The following is a 22,758-nucleotide window of genomic DNA, read 5'->3' on the forward strand; positions in this document are numbered from 1 at the left end:
AGTAGTAATAAATAACCATACGATTTTTTATAGTATATTATAAAATAATATATCGTAGAATCGTAGTATTGGTCAGAAAATATAAATTAGTATATAACGTAGCATCTTTAATATAATACATAGATACTCACAAACAATATCAATTAAATATGGAAATGTGGTCAGATCGTTTTTTTAAATTCTCCAATAGGGAGTCAATTTTCAGAAGAATGTGGTCGTTTATAAAAAAGGTCGTTTATAAAGCACGATGACGTGGTACATAGTTCTGTAAAACAAATAAACGGGCTAATCCTATTATCCAGTTCTCTGCCATGGTTTAATAGGTGGAAAACGAGTGAAAAAATACCTTTCTTATTTTTACAAGTGGTACTATTCAGAGATGTACACACACATCCACGTATGCAATCCCTCCCTCTTGACATACCGCATACATGCGCGCACAAGTGCACACGCAAAGGGAGAAGGATTATACCAAAACGAATAATACGAAGGTACCTAACGATACATGGGGAACTATGTATTACGTAGACGTATTTTCATTTAATCCCTATTAAAACTTATTGCCGAGGGAATTCGAAGTACATTGCAAATTAATTCGTCCAAACTCCTATATCTCTGAAAAATGTTAGATATTATATTCGTATTAAACGTTAATATTATAAATATTCATAATGTTATTAGATATTGTGAATATTTTATTAGTACACGTCGTGAATATTCGAATAAACAATTTGAAACGTTGAATTTATAATTTCTATTATTTTCAATTATATCGAATAATTATTTCTTTTAAATTAATAAAATTACGATGACACGATCACGTAAACGTGGAATTAACATTTCTCGTATAATTACAAAATATTCCCGAGCTAACATTATTATCTCGATAAATTGTACATCTCTTTCGATGAAAATTTTCACTTTGATCCCGGTTACACGTGTACCGTTGGACAACCCCTCGACAATTCTCTCGAGCTCAATCGATTAAATCCTCTAGCAAAAGCTGTCTACCTTCGGATCCTTTGAAAAAGGATTCCTTGTTGTATTATTCGAGTAAGCCTTTGTAAAACGGTCTCGTGAAAGTTCGTCTCCTATTTGCCTCATTAATGTACATGGTAACTGTTGTTATAAATTTTATCTTCTTTTTCGTAACTAATTTCGATCGCATAATGAACACGAAATGGACATTACGAATCACTTAAAAAGAAAGACGATTTTCGAAAAGTAAATGCATTTTTTTTCTTTTTTTTGTTTTTTGATTTAAGTTATACCAAAGTGTAATGTCATCGTCGACAAACTGTAATAAAAAACTTAAAACGATAAAGTACACCGTTTTAAATGTACAGAAGTACACCGACAACTTCGAAAATTAAATACTTGAAAAATTAAATGATTGAAAATTTAATTCGTCGAATCATGATAGATTTATATTCGGTGAAGGATTTTTTTATAAATACTTTTAGAAATTTCCTATATAAATTTTTTATACAGGAAAGAACGATATTAGCTGATATTTAATAATAATAATAATAATAATAAAGCAGTTTGTCACTCATGATATAATTTTTATTGTGACTAAAAGAAAACCGAAAAATAAATATTTCTTGCATAAACAATATTTTTGGCCGATATTTGTCAGAAGGACTACTAACTAAAAATATGTATATTGACGTTAGCAAGATATTTTTGATATGACAGAATATCAACGATGAAATTAATTTCTTTTTAATTGATATTATTTCTTGATAAGGAGCGATCAATAAAAGTGAAGCAGAAACGTTTATTGCAATATACATTTATGCAATATGGATTATTTCATATGTTATTTATAGTTAAATTGAAAAGGTATAATATGTCGAATTCAAAGAGACTGGTCAAGAAACTCATTTCCTCCCAAACCATACTCTTTGCGGCCGTTTTGGCTCTTTCAACCGCGTAATAAAAAATGCTGACTGATCTGCGTAAAGCGTATTAGAACGGACTACATAAAAGAGAAAACGATAATATTATGACGATAATATTAGATGAATATGACGAAAGATTTTCTTCTTTGAATCCATATTGCTATTACGTAATAAAGAGAAATGTTTGTTAATTTAAATAATACAAAAAAAGAAAAATGATAAAATTACGAGAAAAAGTTTTCAAGCCATATTTTTTATTATCGAGCAATATAAAAGTTAAATATAACTTTTTAGGAACAAATTTGTTGGCAAATATTACAAAAAGAATTATATAGTATAAAAATTGATGTATTATTTATATCCGATAGTATTATTATACTATTTTGAAGTACAATTTAATCTTACAAAAAGAACATTAAAAATGTTGTATTATGGACTATCGAATAATTTCTTGACGATTAATGTTGATAATTACAATAATTATTATTGTTATTGGATTTATTATTTATAATTAATATTAATGTTTATAATTATGAATTATAATTCATTAAATTACAATAATTACAGTCCTACGTGATCTTTTCACTTTAAAAAGAAAACAAATGAACTTAATCTACTTCCAAAAGAAATTACATTTTAATAATTAATAATAGAAACATCAATTGCAAGAAAAAATAATGCAAAATAAATGTTGTACAACATATTTTCGAGAAATGGAAAAAAAACGAAGAAATTAATTCTTATTGATAAACATTTTTAACGATAAAAATAAGAAAATAATTAATTGTCAATAGTCAACATTCTCCAGTTAGTTTTTCATTGTAAATTGTAAAGATAAAAAATTAAAAAAAAGTAGAAAATACGAAAAATAATCTTTCCAATTAGTAGGGATTTATCGAGAGATTTATTTGCTCCCATCCCATATCCTTTGCAGGCTTTCCGTCTCTTTGAACTGCGTAATAGGAAATATTGATTGACCTGCGTAAAGCGTATTAAAATCAAATACATAAAGGAGAAAATGATAATATTACGGCAGACGAATAAATATGACGAAAGATTTTCTTTGAATCCATATCTTTTGCTATTAAAAGTAATAACGAGAAATATTTGCTAATTTAAATATTACAAAAAGAAAAGGCGATAATATTACGAGAAAAAGTTTTCAGACAATATTTTTTGCTATCGAGCAATATAAAAGTAGATATAACTTTTTAAGAACAAATCTTTTGGCAAATATTACAAGAAGAATTATATAGTATAAAAATTGAAATATTATTTATATCCAATAATATTGTTATACTATTCTTAAGTATAACTTTGATTACAAAAAAGAAACATTAAGGCTGTTCATCACTCACGATTTTATAATGATTTACGTCATCAATGAGAACAGGTATAATTCTTAATTAATTTTGATGAACAAAATCTTTTTCGAATCTTTGAAAAAGCTTTATTTTCTTTACAAAATATCGTGTTAGAAATTGTTTTTTTTTTCGAGAATAATTTATGCCAAATAAAATGCTTTTTGAAAATTGATATAACTTTTTCATAATTTTCTTTGATGATAAATGCATATAAAGTATATGTCAATTATTCTTGTCAATTATTCTTTCAAAATTAATAATTAGTGAACATATATATCATATATTATTTTTAATAAATAATATTTTAAATCAAGATCAAAGCACGAGTTCGTTTTCACATTATTTACGAGTACTTTCTCCCATCGCTATTTTGTTATTATTTCCTCTCTTTATTATTTATTTTTATTAATTATTTTTAACAAAACATTCGACAAATTTTTATTTTTTGTTAATTTATATACTACTTCTTATATGTGTTAATTATATTTATTATTTTTTATGCATATATCGTGAAATAATTGCGTACCGATGTCGTATTTAGTATGAATCATTGCGAGACGCACGCTATCATCAAAAAAACGTACTCATATAGATTGAATATTGATATACTCATGGAGATTGAAAATAATGATTTCACAGTCTGCTAACACTACTTAATCTAACAAACCAGAAATCAATTGTTATATACGCATGAAAGGGGATCAACCAAGCTAAACGTATACACTGATACAAAGGACACATGGTGAGTTTAAAGTACTTCCCTCGTATTCGTAGTTCACGTTTTGTTCGTATCTGTTCTTGAAATTACACATGCCTCGAGCGAAAGATAAACTAAAAATTAATTTCAGTAAAACGAAATATTAAAAGAAACATCTCGAATATTATTTTCACGATAAATTCAAGAAAGAATAAACTGATATAAAAAGAGAGTATTTTTATACACGTAGAAAATTATAATATATATATATATTAATTAAAACAAAATTATATTTATTTCATTTTGGATATTAAAACAAATATAGCGACGTTGTAAATTTTGTAGACATTCAATTTCGCATAATTCTACGATAAATTCATGATCTTTGAAATTGTCCTCGTAATTAAGTCGATTATAATTCCATCAATAAAAATTTGTATTATTAAAATAAATCGTAATAGAATATTAACGAACTTATAGAATTTTTTGGAATCTGAAAAATACATCGAAAAATCCAGTGTCTCATTATTTCTAGTGTTTTACGCATGTATATCATTTGAAATGAAAAAAAAAAGTTTTTATTCCTTCGACGCTTTAGTTACAGGAAGCGACATTAACTCATCAAACGATGATGTCGAAGAATCATTTTATGTCTTCTCTACCGAGAACCGTCGAAATCATTTAAGACATCCTTTACTCTGTACGTCAATATGGCCGATCCACCAGTAAGATGAAAAATAGTATAAGACAAAAAACAATTAGTTTCTGTATAACCGGAAACGACCATTGTCATATGTAAAAATTCGTGTATGCAACCCAACGTGTAATTTTTTCCATCATGACTTCAATAACGGCTTTATTTTATAAGATAATTTATATTCCAATAAAGAATTCGCGATAACTGCATAGAAAAGAAATTATAATTAACGATATTAATGTAACTTTTTCTTAATCGTTTCCACAAATAATTACTGTTTCGCCGAATACAGAAAAGAAGAGAATTTCTTTTTCATATCATATTTTATACTTCAAATAAATTAATTTTCTATATATTTCATATAGATATATTATGTTACATATATACATTTTCTAACATAAAATTAATTTTTATACACAATATTTTATTATTATTATATTTTTTATCGTTTTTCTCTATCTCTTTTTCTTTTCATTGTTATTATTATCATTATTATTATTATTATCGTTTGCATTACTATAATTGTTATATTAATATGCAATCATTTAATTTCTTCAAAATTTGAGTTTTTAATATATATCGGGGGTGAGTCGTTAAAGAAGGAAATCGATTCAACAATAATCAATTAACACTTGACGGACCGTGTTTTGCATTAATCATTTTTATTTTTCTCTAAGTAGAATATATCATATCTTCTTTTTTTGGATTCTATATCCGCCGAAAGTTTCAACGTAACATCCTCGTAAATATTTCTCGAGCAAATAAGAAAAACGCCAACATGCACTATTACTACGGAATAGAAAAAAAAATAGAAGGATAAACGAGCTGTTAAGTGGTTGAATTCTAGCATTTCACGAGTCTTCTTGTTGTTAATTCTTCTCTAACCGGTTATTATGAAGCTTATAAAAAGTTTGGTGAAAGATCGATGCTATTAATAAGGAATTGCTGAAGATCGTTGGGATTGTCGCTGCAAATAACAAAAATTGTTGCTAAATTTCGATTATACGTAGAAAATTAATCAAAAATATTTTTATATGACAAAAATTATTACTTACATGTGAAGAGGACTTACTGAAGTGGATATATACCAAAAGGAATTATATTTTATGGAAAAAGAACATGACTCAAACATATTATGCTATCCAAGATAATTCGATTATTAATTATTCAATTAAAAGTTACTGACGACAATAAACTGAGTGTTTACATTTTTTATTTCTTACATTACATGGTGTACGTATACACGTAATTATATGCAAAGTAAATAGTCACGAAATACATACAGACATTTATATATACAGTCAAATTTATGTAATTTACTAAATAATAACATTTATGCAATATACATAGATGATATACATATATATATTATATTAATGTATAAAATAATTTGTAATATTGCATATTGGGGATTTGTTCATAAGGATTTTTTTTTATTTCAGCGTAAAGATTGTATTGACAAGCTATTTTCAACCACATTTTCGAAAATTCCCTGTATAATCAATTCGTAAGAGACAAGTATTTAAACCGTGAAGCAATTCATTTGATAGATTTGTGGGATTTTAGATATCCTCACATGAATTACGTTGTCAATTTGGTACAAAATATACCTCAGTGATAGTAATCGATTACCGACTCTACTGTCGACTGGACTTCACTATCCATGTAAATTACATTTAAATTTAAACCATTAAACATGTACGTATGTATTTCACAAATTTTATTATAGTAAATTTTCCTTATTAATTAAACCGAACGAATATGTTTTAAAAAGACTATAGTTTTGCATATTTTATTAATAGTTTCGTAGTGCAATATGATTGGAATTGAATTCGAATCGAATTTTACAATATTTTATCGAATTATTAAAAAAAATTATAATATTAGGATCTACAATAATTATAAAATTTTTTTGATGGAGAAACTTTTGATTCCTTGAATGTTATCTGAAGAATTCTTTATGCAAAGAGATAAAAAATTTTCGAGAGTTGATATAATGAAGTGTTGCATGAAAAATTGCAGATGATGGATTTAAAACTGTGAATATATTTTTAATAAAGTTATTTGTGACACCACGAAAAACGTGTTACGTTTTTCTTTTTCTTTTTACTTAAAAAACGAAAGTTCTTTTTTACCAAATTTGGGATAATGTTAATTTTATATTTGTGGCTCTAAACAATGTAATCGCATGCATTTATTACAAACTATTTACTAAAACTTTGTACAATAATATCAGCTATATTTCAGTAATTATTAGTCACGATTAATTATCAAACAGTTTCGTTTACAGAGCCGTCCGTAAAAATGATAAGTACGCCATTGATTTATTCACTATCTGTAAAATTTATAAAAAGATAACAGGTTTTAATGTCTTTGAATATGGAAAAGTTTAAACTATCGAAAGTATCCCAAATTAAAATTGAAATTAATAAAAAAGAATTATCAACGAAAAATCATATTTTTTTTTGGAAAGTAAGAAAAAAAAATACAAATGATAAATGGAAAAAAATATTAACAGAAACATTTCACGTTGATAAATGTCGGAAAGTTAATAAATAGAAACGATTAATTACAAACAAATAAAAAGAAAAATTTCTAAGAAAAAGCAATACTCGTGGAGAGCAAATGATATCTGCAAAAGAAATTCATGCTAATGGACAAAGAAAGTAAAATCTATGAAGCAAAAAAAAAGATTAACTAAATATCGATTAAAAGAAAATAGCTTAAAAATGCAGAAAATAGAAATCTAGCGAAATACGAGCAATACATTAAAAAGAAAAAAATTAAAAAGGAAGAAGAAGAAATATTAATAATAATGACTCACGTCGGTAAATGTGTGCATGGATAGAACACAAAACTTCGCGCAAGTCAATTTCAATGGCTTCCTAGTGCGCATCATGCAAATGCTAATCGATTTAATATCAATCTTGGACAGCTCATACCAATCGCAAAAATAAAGCTCCTCGCACAAGCTCGTGCTCTGAATTAAAGGAAAAAATAATAATAATAATAAAAAGAAACAAAATCGTAATAATATAGAATTAAATCAAATTACAGATTGAATTGCAATTAAATAAGAATTCGATTAATTACTTCCTCGATAATACATTCTCCCACGTAGCAATAAATAAACAATGTGTTCAACAAGAGACACTCATACATAATAAATGTTAATATACCTCCTCTTTCGACGACAGCTAAACTCTAAATAAGTAGGAATCATTTATTAGAAATGAATGTACTTCGATTCCAGTGACGTATACATACAGAGAGCATTTGATAACTCGATATACAAAGTTCTATCGTTGTTCCAAATAAATGTTGACCGATAATGATGCTAAAACTATCCTCTAACATGTCCGCTAATCTGAAACAGATATGAAGAAGATAAATTATTCTTTATAATGATATTTTTCTGATAATAAAAGGAAAAGAATTTGTTCCACTATGAAGTATCATTAATGCGTGTAAATATTAAAAATTATGAGACGCGTGTCATTTATCTTTTTGCTAAGGAACGACTTTAAGGATTAAAACAACTCCTTCGAATTTTTCTGCGAAATTCATGCGTTAACAATTTATTGTTGTCGAAAAACAAAGATTTATTTAATACAACAAAGATTTATTTAATTTTAAATCTACGATAATGTGTCTAAATAGTGATTTGTAGGATTAAAACGATCATCTCGAATTTTTCTTTTCGCGATAAAATTCTAAAAAAAATATACTGATATAAAAGAAGAATATTTTTATACGCATAGAAAATTATAATAAATATATATTAATTAAAACAAAACTATATTTATTCCCTTTTGAATATCAGAACCAACATGGTTGAAGAAATATGGTTGAAAATGTTCTTGGACGTTTAGTTTCGCATAATTCTACAACAAATGATCTTTGAAATTTTTCTTGTATTTAAATCACTTACAATCTCGTTAATAAAAACCTATATTATTAAAAGGAATTCTATTAGAGAACAAAGTTACATAATTTTTTTGTAACGAAATTGTAAGAATCTCTTAAGAAAAGAAGAAAAGATTAGAAAAAATTTGTATCTTGAAAATAAACCCAGAAAAACAGCGTCTGATAATTTATAGTGTTCTGCGCATTTGTACAGTTTGAAATAAAAAGAAAAGAAAAATAAATACTTCACTTAATAAACGTTTCTTTATGAATTACAAGCTTTAATTAAAGAAATAACGTTACCTTATCAACCGATAATGTCCAAAAATTATTTTTCGAATTTCTTTCCGACAACTATCGGCATTATTTATATCATTCTTAACGTTGCACTTTAATATGGCTAATTGACCGACAAGATGAAATCCGATACAAGCCCAGAAACAATCAGTTCCGCAGTAACCGGAAAGGATCATTATTGTACGTATAAATTGGTGTAAGCAAACAAATATATAACTTTTTGTATCGTACGGTTTCACTATCGGCCTTGCTTTATAAGGTAATTTATATTCGAATGTAGAATTTTTTATAGCTGCAGTGAAAAATAATATTAATAGAGATTTAATAAAATTATTTATCAATTTTTTTACTTTTCATATTTTCATCGTTTGATCGGAGATAATAGATAAATAAATAAATATATATATGTATATATATATATATATATGTATGTATTAATATATATAGATATATACAACTATCGTTTGATTTTTCTTGTTTTTTGATTTTTATTTTTAATTTTTTATCGCTTGGACAATGACAGATGAATACGTTTAATTAATTAATTATAATTCCAAGACTATTGAAATATCAATATTCGAATTATCGAGATAATTACCCATTATTATATTCGGTGTGACAGTTCTAATATAATACAAAACAACTAAGATCGTTGACCAAGGAAACAAAATCATGACAAATTTAAAAGAAATTTTGTTAAATTTTAAAAAAGTCAATTTTTCTTCGTCATTTTTATAAGTATCTGCTATGTAGTCCATTTTGGTTTCGATCAGAAACTCTGACAAAGTACGATACTTTATCCGTAACATTAAGATTTTTGTCACTGTCATTATTACCAACATATTCTCCATTACGTTCGACAAAACGTAACGAAAATCTTGAATGTTTGTTATCATATCTAATATTGTAAGTATAAAAAAAACACCACCATAAATTATAAACGATATGAATAAACTGTCACGAGTTTCCAACGGCCAAATTCCTGACAAAGAAAGCATATATCTGCTGATTGTTATCGCTTTTGTTACATTAGAGAAATCTGTCACCTGAAAAAATGAAAAGAAGAGATAATAATAAGAATAAATAACGTTTGATTGAGTGCTATGGTAAAATGCAAAAAAAAGAATTAATGTATGAATCGCTTTTATTTTTTTCTAGTCTAAATTAAATTAAATTAAATTCTGCATAATCAAGTGGATATCATTTTTTCAATAATTGTTCAATTTCTTTAAAATTTAAAACAGAACGTCTTCATAATTTATGTAAGTGTTCTCTAAAATTTGAATTAAAACTATTCGAGCATTTCGTTACTTTTAAAAATTGAAATATATATGATCATATTGCCGCCATTTTAAAAACATATTTTCAATGATGAAATTAAAATTATCTGCAGCAATTTCGACAATGTTACAACAACAAAATTTTATATGAAAACAATATCAAATTTTCGATCCAAAAAATCACGAAGAAACAAGCGAATAACATATACATATTATTATCAAATACAAAACCAGTTTCTACATCACTAAATATAAATACTTATATATTACATTTACGAACATAAAATTATATGATATATATATATATATGATTATATATATATATATATATATATATATATATATATATATATATATATATAATGTTCTATTAATAACAATATATAAAAAAAGTTCATATTGAAGGAAAAAAAATATTCGAAAAATTACATCGCTTTTATTTAAATTACATATTTTCACAAATAACCATAATTAAAAATATATTGTCAGATATATAATATGTACAAATTATATTTTCCTCTTGTATCCTCTTGTATGTAATAAATAATGTGTAATATGCTAATTCATTGCCTAGGTACTTAGTAATTAGTAATAGATACTAATAATAATTATTATTATAGTTAAATAATTAATAATAAATATTAATAATAATTATTATTACTAGTATCCTTTACTAACTAATTAACCAACATCGGCTAATAACAAATAATTGTCTATTGATCTACAGTAGGATAAAAATTCTACTAATAACTCTGTAAGTAAAGTAGAAATCTATTATCATCTGATGGTAAGATAGAAAACCACGAATTTATATCTGACGATAAGAAATAGTATTGAAATTTAATAAATTCGAATCTTAATATAATTTTTACATATAAAAGACATATATATTTTTTCAAATCGTTTTTATATTCCACCTTATTTAACGCATTTAATGTACTCTCTATGAATGAAAAATATTCTATAATAAATCAATTTTTATGCATACAGAAATACCATATAAAACCATATGTTATCCGAGTACAGTCAAACCATGTTAGAAAGCATCAATTCTCCTCGAATTTCCGATCGTGGATTTTCGCGTAATTTCTCCTATTTTCAGATATAACTATTATTGTAAGTTACGCAACATGTACCGAATATCGAGTTACAACAAAAATTAAATATCATCTAAGGAAAATAAATATTTTTTTCATATACAACCAAAAGACTAAAATAGGCTACTAGGAAGGCACTATATTGTATTATATGACTGTCTTTTTTGTAGGATTATTTATAGAATTTTATAGTTTTTGTTAGACAGACTTTTATAATATTGTATGTTTTCAAATAAAGGTTATTTATTTATAATAGAAAAAAAGTTCTCGTTCGATCACTGAAATTAAACAACGTTAGGCACGGTTAGTACTTCGATAGATGACTGTTTGAGAATACCGTGTATTATTGACGTTTTTTTTGTTGTTTTCTAATGTTTTGTATCAATCGGTAACAATCAAACCAAAATGTAATACTGTGGTTTCCATCTTTTACGTCTGCCTGGATATAAGTACGCCCTCTGTTGGCAACGCATTAAAGCTTTACTATGTTGTCATTTTGAAAAAGAGGTTATTGTTTGTAATCAGTGAGAAAACATTCTCGAATGGCGTTAATGTTTGATTTACGCATTCATAACTGTAATTATTAGATTAAAAATGATTTTGTCAACAAATTATTGTACAAGTGTACATCCTTTCTCCATCATTGAATTTACGTCGATTTCATTTATGATACGCATAAAAGGTTATATAACGCCTTTCAATAAAAAAAAGGTAATCTTAATTTTTCATTACTAAAATAGTATTTATAACTTCTATTTTGTTTTTCTTTTACTTTTTTCTTTTTGTAATTTAATTGATAATGGAGCAACGATGTTCTTTTTGTTTATGATGCTAATTAAATTTTTTTTTATAACTTGGTTATGTTTCTGTTCTTATTAATTATTATATTTGACAATAATAGGAGTTAAAGGAATGTTTAGAAAAGTTAAAAAATAAAGCAAATCTGTACTGCAGAATTTATTTCAGGAGTTGCGTCTGGGTTGAGTTAAGATTCAAAGTTTTTTCAATAAGTTAGGAATACTAACTTTTACATCTTCAAGTTTCTGAAAAACGAGACTAGTAGAGTTTGCTGAAGTGTATTCAAATAAAACAATGTAAGCAATAAAAGTGATATAATTATAGATTTGCATATTCTTAATTTGGTATTGAATGATTTTATAATTTGTAGTTTATAATGGAGTAAGAATAAATATCATTGAAGACTTTGCTAAAAGAAATATATTAGTTTCTAAAAATACATTAATCTCTTATCGAAATTGTAAAAGCTAAAATTGTAAAAGTGGAGAATATTTCACATTGTATAACTATAGATAATGAAAAAAATGATAATTGAAAGAATGAAAACACAACTTCGACAGAGAAAGGAGGTACTATCTCAGACACCATTTTTTGATGGTAAGACTATCAAGGATTGTTTCCTAGACAGTACCATTGATCGACTATTGGAATGTTATGTTCAAGCTATAAAATATAATGAATATAGCTTAGATGTTATAAAAAAAGCTATATGTACAATCTTCTTCCATATAGTATCAACGGATAACAAGCTGCTTCAAAATTTTTCTTTAAGCAATTGGTGTAAATATAAAATAGTTGGAGCAGAAGTTTATCTACAAGACTTCTTTACCTGAGCTTGTTACATTGATTTTAAGACTACTTTACAGAAATTTGGCAAATTCAAATGTAATGAAGAAATGTCTCGCAAAGAAACACAATGTAAATAAATTATTCAATAACACTGTGTGAATAAGTGTATCAAAAAATGTATTTATGGAGTCCTATATATTGAAACTTGATGTATATGATGTCATTATATTTATTGATGGTAATACAGGCAGATTAAAGGAGCTAAGAGGTAAAACAGCCATACTGGAAGAACTGAACAAGCAGGAAATTAATAAAGTACAGCTACAAGCTAAAATATTGTCTAAAATGATAAGGTTTTTAGAAAGATGAAAGAGAATTTATTTGGATAATACAGAAGAAGATGAACATTACAGTGGTGAATGATTTTAACTGCTGTTTTTACTAAAACGTAAGTTTTTATTTAAATTACTTTTTACTCACAATTTCTCAAGAACTTTATTTTTTTAAACAAATGATCCGTTTTCTCAGAAACTATTTAAGATTGATTTTTAATTTTTCTTTAGTTAATTTATAACATATATTAAATTTCTAAAATCATAAAGATATAGCATAACACAGAAATATTAAAAAAGGAGAAATGTAAAGAAATAATAGAGAAAGAAGATTTTGTCTTAATTCTTAGTATATGTAGTTCAATGACAGTGGAGAGTAAATTTATAAAATATGTATAAGTAATCTGCGGAAGTTTCATTAAGTTAGATGCAACAGTTCTATAGAAAATGATTCATGAAGTTAACAAATTTAACATTAGTGGGATAGGTTATTTATAATACTCTTCTTACTATTTTCTATTTCGTGCTGCTATTACTTTTTACTTATTTGCACTTCATAAATATAGATACTTTTCTATAATAAACTTGTTACAGTACTCATTAAAGCATATCTAAAATGTATTTAGAAGTATATTATTTTATTAATATGATTCATATAATCAATCTAATCCTAGCAGCGATAAAAAAACTGAAAGTAAAAGAAAAGAAGGAGATATTAAAATCAATGAGTACGATAGAAAAATAAAAAATGTCTCTATATTTACGTTTATATTTACAGATTGATTTGGAGAAATAGAAACAACGGAAGTGTATTAAAAAAAAGTGAATCAAAAGTGATTTTTGAGGATGTCAACAATGTTACACTCATCAAGAAGTTTTAGTATGGCGAAAGTATATTTATAATCAAATAAACAGGATTTATAGAAGAATTATTGACCGAGATATTGTTGAGGACAAGTCCTGCTATCAACCGAATTTATCTTTTGATACGATTAAATAAAGAGAAGAATGCTTCAACGTAATAAGCTCATTGGAAATTCAGTTACTTGTTTACTTATAATCCGATTATTATTTCTGTATTCTTATTTCATCCTGATTCAACTTACAGATTCTTTATATTCTTATAATATATATTTCTTTAGTAGACAGGTAAAAAAATATATGTCAAATTTACTATCATTAGTTTTGTAGAAAAGGATTTATAATATTTGAAGTGTGATGTTAAATCAGATGTTAGATTTTGGATCATGAAAATTCATAACATATATCTTGGTTTATTGAACTTAAAAAATATAAGTCACATTCGTCTTAAAACATTTTTCTTTTTTTTTTTCTAAATACGACATTATTTTTACCTAAATTTCCAGGTTTTTTGATCAAGAATGAACATCCGATATAACCAAATTTTGTGTTTATGTTACTGTACCCAATGATTTAAATTGAAATAACTAAATAAATGTAATATCAAGAAAGGTAATTTCTTTTGAACATATTATTTAACGTGAAATCGTAAGGGACTAATACGAGCAATGATTAATTTTATAAATACTTGTGTATCCTTGTCTCATTGTTCGTGTCCTTCTGTATATTCATATAGAGAGTAGTTGTTCCGTATAAAAAAAGTTTTTAAAATATTGAAAGACTATAGAAAGCTTCTTACGAAACGAACACCTGTTCGAAATCAAATTTAATCGTTCGCGGTAACAAGAGATACATTATTTCAAGGCTATTAACGTTTAGTTATATATTCAATTAAGTTGGAACGTCGTACGAGTTTGCAATGTGCCAGACGCTTCGAAGGATACAGAAGGAAGATGATACTGCACAAGAACGTATCTGCGATTAAAATATACCGTCGTGCGTTATTAACTGCTGATCTAGTTCGAAATAATTTTGTTTTTAACAAAAAAAAAATCTTTTCCGTTTGATTTCCGAAGAAAAACAAGAAACCTATGCCAACGTGGAGAGGATATGTGATCAGCACACGTTCAAAATACTAAATGGAAATAAGTTCGAAACAAAGTATTATCATTTATGGGGGACGAAATCGACCAGAAATACGTCTTCGACTAAGTTGATTGAAACGATTCATTGGAAGATTACAAGCCTCAAGAAAGAAAAAGATAACAAAGCAATAATTACGTAATTCCAACGGATTGTATAGTTAAAGTAATTAACATATGTAACCGGGGAACGATCATGATTACATAGATTTTTAATAATCTTCCGAAAAAAAAAAAATAAAAATAGATGTTCCAGTTTAAAATTTATAGATTGCCAATTGATTTTTTTGATTTATAGATTGATGATGAAAAGTTATAGATTAAGATTCGACAATGTGGGTAAAACGTATTAAAAATAATGGGTGGATAAAATGATGCAACAAACGATTCATAGTTCGTGTGTTAGAACAGAGAAGATTCAATAATATTGTCAACAAGTAAAAAACACGAAGCTTCTAGCGATATACTTTGTCTGTTGTAAGTCAATTTCGAAATTTTAATTTAATAATGTTCCGGTTTATTTATGCAGTATCAAATTATTCGAACGGAAGCATCGAATACACAAAAAGTAAAATTAACAAGACATGTGTTCCAAATGAGAAAGAGGAAACGTTACGATAACGAATAAAACGTTGATTTTTACGAGAAATTCTCAATTTCAAATTCATACTCTCACATCGCAAAGATTCGTTTGCTTGTGGGAAAAATTCTCGGATCAAAATTCAAAACGATATTCGAAATGCTTACGGACATTGAACAGGTATTAAAAAAAAATATGTATCCATTATAATAGATGAAAGTGAAATTTTATTCGATATAATAATTAATATTATCCTTTTCGAAATATTTTTGTGGTTGTCAATATTACTTCATCTTGGACAGAACAATTTTTCGTCATGGTTCAAAACAGAAAGTAAATTGCATAGGTCACTCTTTTTTAACACAACACATTATGCTATTTAGAAAAATGTTTTAAACAAAACGAATACCATCGATTTTTATGTCTACTTGCAAGTGACAACTGAGGATCATTTGGACCCAAAAGGAAGAAGAGGGAGAGCGAATTCAAAGATCTATGGATCAATATATTTAAAAAATTTATCAAAAGCGTCGTTGTCACATAAACGAAGTCTGGAAAATTCTTGATGTAGTTTTAGTAAGATTTTGTTGTCTTTTTAAATGACATTTTAAAGTCAGAAAAGAATTTTACTTTTATCCGATTGATTCTTGGAAGAAAATATACTTATCTGGTTCTATGCACTAGAATATTTTAATAGTATAAGTGTATACTATTATGTATTATCAAACTCAAAATAAACCTTTCTCGGGCTCAATCGCATACAAAGAACGTTTTTTGTAAGTAGATGTCCAGTTTCGTTGAATTTGTTTAGAATTGTTCATACTTACTTGTAAATTTCACATGAAACGTGAAATTTTATTACCGATGAAGTTATTATAAAAAATTGCGGTTATCAAATTTTGTTCAATTTAAGAGTAAAATTTAAAAAGTTTACTCCCAAAAGACTTTTTTTTAGCTACTATTTATAGACACATAATGAACTATAAACATTAAATACAATTTATTATAGTTTATTATTCGAATGATAAGTTTATCATTGCAAATTTAAAAATTAAAAATTGCAAATTTATTATCACAAATTTATAAATAATTAATATGTTTTTAATATATAATTTATTTTTTAAAGTAGTAAATTTAGTAGCACACATTTCAATATATTAGTACACGAGTTATATATTATATTCAAAATCGAATAAAATAATAATAATAATAATAATAATTTGAGTTGAATCATTGTACATTCGAAATTTTCAAAATGGCATCCATTCAATTGTTAAAAATTATTTTTAAATTAAATTATTTTTAAGTCTAATCGAATCGAATCGAATCGAATTTAAATAGAATAGTTTATGGATAATATGAAAATGTTTTTGTATGTTAAGAATTGTTAATAAAAAGAAAGATTATTGTATTTTCTATAAAATGACGTTCGGTTTATTAAAACATCAATTATTCGTTTAAAAAAATTAATTAAATTGTCCTATTGATTCCATTAAAATTCTTGTTGAACAGTTTTGTCAAACATTTGTGAAGTTATTTTGTTTCGTTTTCAATTTTATGCGAATTGTTTATCATAATTTAATAGCATTATCTTTATAAAATAAAGAAAATCTAAATGAAACAATGTAATATGATATATTAATTATAAATATAAGTTAAATAAGAAAAATGAAATCTTAATATGATGTAACTTATTAATATGATAAATATAATGTAAGAAAATTTACTCAAGTAAGGGCTTTCTCTATTCTTTTTTCAAATTTCTCTTTTTAACAATTACAAAAACATTTTTTTTATAAAAATTAGTCTAAAAGAAATCTACATACATATGGATGGAAAAATATTTTTTGTATCTATTGTAAGAAGTATTTTGAAAAATAAATAAAGAATAATTTTTTGATATTCAAGAATATGGATAGAAACAATAATGATTACGACAGCGAGGTAAGAAAGAAGAAAATAGAAAAATAAAAATGGAATACGAGAATAGTAATGAAATAAAAATTTTCAACAGATTAAAAACAAAATAACTTCAAAAAAGAATTTACTACGCGAACTCAGCAGATAATAAAATAACTTTCTGTTTCTTTTCCTTTTTAAACGAATAATAAAATCAAAAGAGCAGAAAATTAGAAAAGAAGAAATTGAACAAGATATCAAAACCGAGTTTTAATCATTTAGTGTCGAATTAATTAATTAATGAAAATAAAAGTCTCATTTAATTACTCTTCTATTTAAAATACAAATGGAAAGTAAAAGTAGAAGAAAAAAGAGAAGAGAAAAAAATCAAATGTTCATATCTTACTTTCATGATAATTCTGTTTATTGTTCCTTCATAAGATTGCTTGCGACTGACGATAATAATTGCATAAACTCTCTTACGAACAGACATCGAAAGAAAGAGAGAGAGAGATAGGTAGATAGATAGAGCTTTTCTTCGAAAATTTATTTTCAAATTAAAACTTAATATAAACTTGTATCGTTCATCATCCTTGTCTCTATCATCTCCCTGAATATTTTATAATTCTGTTCGCTCATGAATTAAAAGTTTGGCAGTTGGAAAACATTTTTTTGTAATAATATGTAAGGGTAATTTTGAAGATATATGAGGTGGAAAAGAACGAAAAGTTTTAATGGCATACCATAAAAACAATGACAACAACGAAGAGGACGATGACATTTTCATTACTAGAGATAGTTCGGTTTTGTATATTTTAAAACTTTTCAAACGTTAAACCTTCTTCGTATGATTATTCTTCGTAAGATATAACTTCTAATTTTTTTCCTCCTACTTCTTTTTTCTTCATTTCTTTGCGAGGAACATATTACACAAGAGTCGAAAGAAAAAGCGAAGTAGTCGAGTTTATGTAAACTATCGAATATTGTATATATCGTGTCGCCTGATCACTATATTTTTCATTTTATTTCAAAAATTCCATTTTTTTTTAAATATTTTATATTCATTTTATTCATGTTTTTTTTTTTATAAAACAAACTTTTTTATGTAAAATATTGTATAATAATTCTATGAAATTATTTTATATTCTTGTGTGTGTGTGTGTGAAAATAATTGTTAATATCGTGTCGCCTGATCTCTATATTTTAAATGACAGTATTTTAATAGCGTGTACGTAGTATTTCAAATTGTTATCGTATTTTAATACTATATAACTATATATACATATATAATATTTTAAATTATATACTGTATTTTTCAAAATACATTGTTTTCATTATATATACATTATATTTCAAAGTAATTGGAGTATTTCTTTCTTTCTTCATAAAATTTTATCATCAAAAATATTTCCACAATTGACCAAATTAATTCTTATTCTTTTTTTTTCCTACAAATTTCATCATCGAGAGAATATCCTCACTGTTTATACGATTAATTTCTTTTACTTTTCATGCAATTGTTCATCAATAATACCGATTGTCTCAATTAATTTGCTTTTTCCATTTTTTTTTTTTTCAGAACATCATATTATGCTACTCGTTATATCTACGCGAGTGATACAACATTTCAAAAGGGAAAAAAATCTAAAAAATTGCATTTGACTTCAAGAAAATTTGCTATATTATCACTTACCACTTTCCGACGTGAGTGCGATCTTTAATAATTGTTAACAATTATAAAAAAAAAAGAAAATTCTGAATACAAAGTGTTTCATTTTAAACGAGACAGTCAAATATCTGTATTCCTATTAACCCTTTGACAAGTTTGCGAAGTCGCCCAATAATCAGACGTCACTATGGATGTGCAGTCAAGAAAATATAAACGTAGAACGATTGCGTTATAAAAACTAAAACTTTATTTGAATACAACTAAATTTTTTGTCAAAATCCAAGAAAACATTCAGCTTTGTTATGTTTATGTATGACTCGTTTTATATTCTTGGGATATCTTTCGAAACAGTCGACTATAGCTGAACAAATAGCACTTTTAGATATTTTGTATAGAGTATTATATCGTATAAAATATATAAAAGATTTTTTGATTCGTCTCGTAGTGAATTAGAAAGATTAAAATTCGTTCTGACTAGGCTATTATTCTCAATTGCGAATTTATTAACTAAATGGAAGATAAGATTTCATCGTTAATGATCTTTAATTTTTTTTCAAACGTAATTTTAGTTCATTATGTCATTGTGTGGAATATCATTTAGAATGATAAACGAATACGAGCTTTTGAAAAAAAAAATTTGTATGCTTATTTACTAACACGTGTCTGTAAAGAATTAATTTTATAAAAAAATGTTTTAAGTAAAAATTTTTAGGTTAGGTTTTGAGAAAGAGAAAATTTAATATTCGTCGCAACTGTTTTGTAGAGTGCATCTTTGTCGAGGTAGGGAAGTCAATATTTTTAAAAGAAATTTGTTATTTCAGGTGGAACAAAAGTTGTAGGGAATATCGATACGAATTCAACGAGTATTTACAACGTACCATTTTGATCAATATTTCATCGAGTTATGGCGCTTTGAAGATTGACAAATTATATATTCGGGCATGTCTGTTAAGATGGAGTATTCTGTGTAATAGAAAATTAAAAAAAAGAAAGAACATTTGCAGAATACGTTCAGAGAAAAGAAAAAGCAAGAAAATATTTCTTTTTGTGTTATAACTATGTGTTATCAATGTTTTGTGTTATAAATGTTATTATTAGTTTCTGTTAATTTTTTTGGTTTTAAATTAAAAATTTTTGTTTTGTAGATTATGAAAACAACGATGACTTATTTATCAGTTCTATGAACGTTTATATGGACGTGAAATAAAATAGCCGAATTATATACATATATATATATATATATATATATATATATATCAATAAGTATATAAAATGTTTATTCTAATATATCTAATTATTATTATATAAATAATGTATCAGTCATACTAAAATAAGAATAATTATATACTTATTATATAAAAATATGTTAATAAAAAATTTGTATTATACACTAGTATAATTAATTAAAAAAATATATCAGAATTAATCAAATTAATCAAAATTAAAATATCCTCTACTAATAATTTGTAGATGTGTATCGATTGATGTTATTTTTTTTATAGAAAATTTAACATAAATATATCTGAAATTGTCTGCATAAATCAGAAATTTCCGGTATTCTAAAAAAACACAATAAAAAGGAAAAAAGAAATTTTAGATCCGTTTAAATTATTCGCAAAACTTATTATATTATTATAATATCATAGATCGATAATCTCCATTATTAAAAAATAAGTTTCACACTTGTTTAAGTCTCCGCTAAACTTTCGACTAAACTGACAATTATTAAAAAAAAAAAATTGCAAAATTGTCCAGACAATCGTAAAACTTACCAAAGCATAAATTAGCAGCCACCATTATTTAAGAAAAAAAGTTCCAGAAAAAAAAATTCGTATAAATTTTTCGAAAAAATTACTAAAATTTAAACCAGCACTCTACCAAAAAAAAAAATCTGATCGCTATATACCGTAGCAATTTTCGTTATTAAAAAATAAAAAAAAAAAATCAAAATTGGTTATACTAAACAAAAAACTTTTCTTAAAGTAAACCACCAACTATACCGCCATTACTATAGCACTGCACACGTTATACCAATGCTAGCACATAATTTCTCTTACAAAACACATACTTCTTCAAACGATCATTACATTTTTACATTAAAAACACATTTATTCGTTCAGCAAACGTTCGAGAGAAGACGTTCCACCTGTCAAAAAAAAATAAATAAATAAAAAATAATAAAAAACAAAAGAAGGGCGAACAAAAAATGTCTACCCATTAATTCGATCGAATATACGAAATAAAAAAAACCAAGTTGCAGAATCGAAAAGAAAAAAAAAAGAAAAAAACAAATAAGAAAGACAGAACGAAGTTAGACATACGACAGTAGGTAAGATAATTGCGATCCAAAAAAAAAAAGAACGAAAGAAGACAGAAGCGAAATGACGAAGAATCAAAAGAAAGTTTCAAAAAGTTTCGTAAATAAAAAAAATTCAGCGGATCTTCTAAGCCCATTCATTCACTCCCCACGAACTCTTCAAACTCTCTTTCGTTTCTATCTTTTACCCCCACTCTTTATACCTTGCATCCTAACCTCTTATTATTGTCGCACTACACAATCTTTCATTCTCCAATTTATTGTCGCTCCATCGATACATTACTCGACTCGAGTTCGATTGATACGTTATTCTTTTCTATAGTATTCAATAACAAACGTTAATAAACAAACGAATAAAAAAAAAAAGATACGACGAATTCGAAAAGAAAGGATTGGTTAAGTTGAAGAAACTCACGTGACCTATATTTGGGATGTATCCAGAGGAACGGGTGACCATACATTTGTTGTCTAAGAAAGAAAAATTTTTTTTTTGTTAATTTTTATCATGCTACGTCACGTTGTGCGAAAGGTGTGGAGTGGAATACGTTGAATGAATTGGGATAAACGTTTCCAGATAATCTTTTGTGAGAGAAAATAAAAGGAGAATTGAAACGAAGAGAACAAAAAAAGAAATCGTCCATCACGAGGTTTCGTGCTTTTAGTGATTAATTTCTTCTTTTTCTTTTGGGTTTTTTGTTTTCTTTTCTCAAATTATACAAAAATGAACCACACAAAAATTCGTAAGCTTGTAGTTTTAACGATCTGAATGTAAAATGTTTGTCGGAAGTGCCTTTCAATGAGATTAATCGATTTTTTAAATTAAACCAGTGTGCATATGCGGGCCTGTTAAGTATTACGTGTGTATATGTGTGCATGGGAGTGTGTAAGCGTATAAGTGGGTATATGGGTATGTATACCATAGAGCTATAAAGAAGAAAAGTTCGGAAATATTTATGAAGTTCTATTAGAGAGATAACTGTTAAATAAATAAACCATAGGGTGTGTTCATTTAAGGAAAGTTTTTTCCGATCGGTGTTTAGAAGTTACACTGTTTTTTTCTTTTAAGTGTCGTCCTTATTAGCTATGGTGAATATATTTATTTTTATTGTTATTTATTATTCTTTTTTCT

At 25.9% G+C, this 22,758-nt stretch overlaps 1 long non-coding RNA gene across 5 annotated transcripts; it reads left to right on the forward strand.

The window, feature by feature from the left end:
- The first annotated feature begins 11,697 nt into the window (after positions 1-11,697).
- Positions 11,698-16,694, forward strand: LOC127072468 (uncharacterized). 5 transcript variants are annotated; one of them, XR_007785466.1, is made up of 5 exons: positions 11,698-11,953; positions 12,209-12,336; positions 12,411-13,277; positions 13,940-15,330; positions 15,463-16,694. It is a non-coding gene; the product is annotated as an uncharacterized LOC127072468 (long non-coding RNA). The 5 variants fall into 5 exon arrangements; XR_007785465.1 differs by having other exon boundaries at positions 11,703-11,953; positions 13,940-14,634; positions 14,919-16,694; XR_007785467.1 differs by lacking the exon at positions 15,463-16,694 and having other exon boundaries at positions 11,705-11,953; positions 12,411-12,958; positions 13,077-13,277; positions 13,940-14,198.
- Positions 16,695-22,758: the final 6,064 nt, after the last annotated feature.

Source organism: Vespula vulgaris, chromosome 25 (assembly GCF_905475345.1).
Source record: "Vespula vulgaris chromosome 25, iyVesVulg1.1, whole genome shotgun sequence".
Lineage (NCBI taxonomy): Eukaryota > Metazoa > Arthropoda > Insecta > Hymenoptera > Vespidae > Vespula > Vespula vulgaris.